A 6,000-nucleotide genomic window follows, 5' to 3' on the forward strand; every position below is an offset into this window, starting at 1 on the left:
TGATATACATTTAGCAGTAGCATTGATTGGGCACTTGATTCTGGGGCATCTCACCATGTGACCCCATGAAAAATTAATTTTATTACATATGAAGCAAGTGATCATGGTAGAGTACATTTAGGAAATAATAATTTTTGTAATATTGTTGGAATGGGAGATGTTTGAATCAAGATAAAAGATGGATGGGGTATCTTATTGAAATGAATTAAGCATTTTCCAGAGATGCATATGAATATGATCTCTATGGATGATTGGATGTTGAAGGTTGCTCCACAACCTTTGAAAAAGGTGGCTAGAAAGTTAGTAAAGGTTCATTGGTGTTGGCTAAAGGATTCAAGACATGAACCTTGTAAACAATAAAATAAACAACAAAGATACCAGATGCTACTACTATTGCAAAAGAAAACTCAATGGAGTTATGCCATAAGCGCTTGGACCATACAAGTGAAAACGACCTAAAGTTCTTGTTGGTAAAAATCTACTTCCAATTTTGAAATCTTATGAACTTAATGTTTGTGAGAATTATATTCATGGTCAGCAACAAAAAGTTTCTTTTATGAGAGGTGGTCATAAAAATAAATAAATAAAATAAAATAATATATATATATATATATATATATAGAATTTATACACTTTGATGTGTTTGGGTTGATGAATGTTAAGTTTTAGGAGTAGCCTCATATTTTGTCACATTCATAGATGATGCATCCAGGAACGTTTGGGGATACACCATGAAAAGTAAAGGTCAGGTATTTGAAATATTTTAAAATTTTCATGTTGTTTTCAAAAGGGAGACTAATAAATTTCTCAAGTAGTTGAGGATAGAGAATGTTGGAGGGTATTGATCCAATGCATTCAAGAATTATTTTAATAGCTTTAACATTAAACATGAGAATATTGACCCTGGTACTCCCCAGCAGAAAGGATGAATCACACTACTGTAGATAACGTGAGGAGTATGTTGTCAAATTTCATATTGGAAAAGCATTTATGGGTAGAGGCATTAAGGAAATCTTGTTATCTCATCAATTACTCAACTTCTACAATCCTAGACTGTGGTATTCCTAAAGAAGTTTGGGCCATTAAAAAGGTAAATTATTCTCACCTACAATTTTTTGGATGTGAATCATTTATGCATATTGCCAAAGAGTATAGAACCAAATTCGATGATAAATCAAGGAAATTTATTGTTCTAGGATTTGCGGATGGTGAGTTTGGTTACCATCTATGAGATTCAGTTAATCACAAAATTTCTAGAAGCATGGATGTAATATTTAATGAATTTGAGACATAAAAAGCCTACATATGATATGGAGGTCAAGAAAATTATTGATAGGGTTATAGAACAACAAGAAAATATCCAAGAGTCGCATGAATATTGGAAGCAAATTCAAAAATAGGATGGACAATAAGTAGAAAATAATGGGAAACATGAACAAGAAAACTTGACGTAGCCATTATAAGAGATTCAATTGGAAAAACACACCACCATAGTTTTTTCACAGGTTTACTAGGCCACATAAGCCCTCACAAAGATATTCACCCTCAAATTATATTTTTCTAATTGATGAAGGTGAACCTCATTGTTTTTAGAAAGCTTGTGAAGTGGAAACTAGCAAAAAGTGGAAAAAAACAATGGAGGAAGAAATGGACTCTTTGTTGAAAATAAAAACTTGGGAGTTAGTGAAGCTTCCAAAAGGAAGATTTATACCCTACAAAACAATTGGGTGTATAGGATTAAACATGATGGTGAGGAAAAGAAGGAAATATACAAAGAAAGGTTGGTGGTGAAGGGATTTTCCCAAAAAGAAGGTATTAACTTTACATAAATGTTTTCACCTATTGTTAAAATGTCATTCATAGGAGCTATCCTTGCTCTTGTTGTTGGTTTAGACTTGGAATGTGAACAATTAGATGTGAAGATAAATTTCTTTCATGGAGAATTGGAGGAAATTTATATGGAACAATCGAAAGGATTCTGGGTAAAAGGTAAAAAGAACCTTGTCTACAAGTTGAAGAAGAGAATTTATGGGTTTAAATAAGCATCTCCCCAATGGTACAAAAAAATTATTCATTTATGTTGGAGCATGGCTTCAGAAGACTAGAATATGATCGTTGTGTCTACATCAAGAGTTATGATGAAGAAAGGTATATTATACTATTTTCGTATGTGGATGATATGATAATTCTTGGACATGATAAAAACATGATTAATAGGTTGAAGAAATATTTGGGCAGTCAATTCGCAATGAAATATTTATGTCTAACACAACAAATATTGGGCATGAGGATTATACATGATAGAAATAGCAAAAAGTTGTGGGTTTCATAAGAAAAATATATTGAGAAGGTCTTAGACAGGTTCAATATGAAGGATGCCAAACCATTAGATACACCCCTAGCGTCAAACGTCAAACTTTAAAGCATTGATTTGTGCCATTGTGATGAGAATAAGGAGGAAATGAGTAAAATACATTATGTTTTAGATGTTGGTAGATTTATGTATGCATGGTATGTACCTATCTAGATATTGCACATTCAATGGGAGTAATGGGAGCATGAATCCTATCTCTACTAGAGAAGAGTCACCAACATTTGCAAGTCATGTTGGAGACTAGTCACCAATCACTGTAAGTCATGTTGGAGACTTACCACTAACCACTATGAGTCATGTTGGGGGAATAAATGCTAATAAGATACCTAGGCATAGAATATTAAAACCTATTTTCCCTTGTAGGCTTTGAAGGGAGATCACCTTACTTATTTGTTCCCAGAGATTTTAGCGGTACAAATGTTGTGGTTTGACTCTAAATTAGATTCTTCTACTCTTGAAACTTCTACGGGTTCTTAGCAATCTATTCAACCATTTATTGATGAAGTGGTCAATCCGATGCAATCTTTAGAGGATCCCACTCCTCTTTTGGGGGATGAAGTGTTTACTAATTAAGTCTTCTTCATTTCTAGTTCAGAATCTTCTGGACTTGGGGGGGTAATGGTCTCGTTGAGTGTACCCCCTCCAAGTTCTAAAATAGTTTCCTTTGATTGGGGTAATCTTCTTGAGCCTAAAATTCCTTCTTCTACACCTTTTTAAATAGAGGTTAGAGTCAATTCTACAAATGTGTATCGATGTATAGTGGATGAAGGTTCCTCTGCAAGTATTTTATCTTCCTTGGCTTAAAAAAAATTGGGTTCTCCAAAGCTACTAACAACTGCTAATCAATCATTGGTCTATGATGGAAGACCTCGTGAGTATTTGGTTATTATTCCTCAATTACCTATCACAATAGGTGGGAAGACTATCTTAGTTGATATGGTGGTGTTCAATGACCCTTTGGGCTTTAATATGATCCTTGGGTGTGATTATGTCTATGCCACGAATTTTTGTGTCTATGATCTTTTGAGTGATGTATTTTCCTCACAACAATATCATTATCACTATTAATTAGTTTGTATCTAACAACCACCATCCTAACTCAAATTTAGCTCAGAATACCCATTGGTATGTTCCTAGTGTTTGAGTAGACTCTACCTTGCCATGGTGAATTATGTGGCATCGTATCCTCAATGTTCAATTGCTTCTGAGAAGGGTCCTTTGAACTCATTTTTTCCTTCTCGGGACTTGGTCCCAACAGTTGATCGAGTGATCTCTCCAATGGGGGCATGCAATCCCTTGCTTCCCCCTATTGATCCTTCTATTTTTCATGATTTCTTAGATGTTTAATTTCCTTCATAAGAGGATTTCCTTGAAGCCGTGATTATGGTTGATTTATCATATTTCATTCCAGAACTAGAAAGTATGGGTTTTAGCTACTTAAGGAGTCCTTAGCATGAGCCTTGTGAAGGGCTTGTCTTGAAGAAATATTATGTGTAAGCTATAAGGATGCATAGTTCCTTGTACCATATTGTACATATAAGGTACATGTTTTCAAGTTTTTTATTCTATAACACAATATTTTATTTGAATTTTATATATGGGATGTATTAACTTCTTCCCTATTGTTTTTAATTATGTCTATCTAGGACTTTGAAGACACCTTCTTTGTGCATTTTCATGATTGATATTCTATGATAGGTATTGGATCCCGAAATTGGCATATAGGTTAGGTTCACCACTTTTCATTATGCATTATCAATTTCCTTTTCCATTTTTCCTTAGGATCGATCCCCCCAAATTGTGATTCAAAACCTTCTTGCTTTTTAAAAGTGTCATAATTTGTGTGGTAGAGATTACCTTATCATGGGTGCTCTATATAGTACCATATTGTAACTTGAAACCCATGTTGAAGTGTTCTTCTATATGCTTTGAGTCCTCTTTAGTCCCATCATGATTGTGTGTTGAACCCGCATTCTTCTTCCTTTCTCTTATTTTATCTTATACTTCAAGGGATCCCAAGTGTTGAGTTGTACTATTGCATTGCATATTGAGCTCTCAAAACTTTTGGTCTTATTCCAGCTCTAATTTGCTCTTGTATAAGCCATTTTTGTCGATTGCGATTTCTGATAGTGTGAGCCTTGCATTTATTTCTTTTGCGAATTTACACCCTTATCCCTCAAGGGAACATCCCCCGAGTGTCCATATCCTACATGATTTTCCTTACATTAAGCATAGGAATGTTCCTAGTGCAAGAACTAGTCTTCTTATCAGCAGCACTCACTCCCTTCACTGTACTATACACATTATTTTATTTCTTTTCAGGTTTTTTACATTATGAGAAAGAAAAAAAATCAAATATTGAAAAAAAGAGGGGACGAGAAAAGTTTATTTTGTTAACTTGGTAGTAGAGTTATTTTTTTTTCCCTTGAACAAAGTACCCAATTATGAGTCTTTTCCTCATCAGGTTGGGATTTAGTATGGCCTTAAGTAGCCAAACCTTGTTTTAGAGTCAGTACTCCTTTTTTTGGTTACTCTTCCAATCACATGGATAGTATGTTGATGCCTCATGTATTCTAGACTTATACAAATTTCATCACAGTCCATGCTTCCTAATTCACAAAATGTATCGTGCTTTTTTTCAAGGGAAGTAAAACTTTGTGTTAGCCATTCTACAATGTTTCTTGCCTCATTGCGTTAACCATACTGAGTTCGTCAAGTTACTCTCAGTATCATATTAACATCTTAGTCATATACACATGTTAGTATAGAAGGTCCCCATTAACTTCTTTCTAATTGGTCTGCACTTATCGACTCTGACGAATTTATCTAAGAGCAGATCTAGAGTCACACCTTGGCCCTATTTCCATCATTGATAGGTGACCTTGTGCCCAAGATTGATTCTCATCATTGGTATTTGATTGGGCGGTTTCTCTTCTGCTCGGCATTAGCTTGCATTATCGCATATTGGGATTTTTGTAGTACCTTGGTTTTCATTTGACCCTATTGTTGGATTCCTCACCTCTATTATTATGTTTAATTATTGGTTGGTTCATAGGGTCTCTTATGAACACTATTCCATCAAGTGCATGCAAGAGGCATACTTGGTTGTGGTTTCTTCAATATTATTCTTCTGAGTTCTTCCAAATTATTGACTTGTGGTTACACTCATGATGGTTGATGTGGGATTCCCTAATGTCTTCTTTCCAATAGATCTTTTCCAGTCGACTACAACTCATTTATTTGGGAATAATATCTAGAGTCATTTTTAAATACCTTGGGGTTTGCAGTCATTAGTGGAAGATTCCTTCGCTATTGACAGTGGGAACAGATCAATGCACCCCACTTGATAGATTCTTTCAAGTGTTTAACTTCAAATCATTTATTCACACTTGTTAGATTATAATGTGTACCTTGACACCCATTATCATTATCGGTGTGTTGTCTCACATTTGTTAACAATATACATCAATGAATGATAATCAAACAGTTTCTCACATGGTCAACTTTAGCTCATATATTCCCATAGTGTAGAAATGCACCATTGACATTCAGTGAAGACCTTGGGTTATGTCAACATTCATGATCACTTGACAGTTCCTTCCTATTTTTTCCAGTGACATCCACTC

The sequence above is a fragment of the Pinus tabuliformis genome, chromosome Q, assembly GCF_031772625.1.
Source record: "Pinus tabuliformis cultivar Carrire ecotype Pingquan chromosome Q, CPIR1, whole genome shotgun sequence".
Taxonomy (NCBI): Eukaryota; Viridiplantae; Streptophyta; class Pinopsida; order Pinales; family Pinaceae; genus Pinus; species Pinus tabuliformis.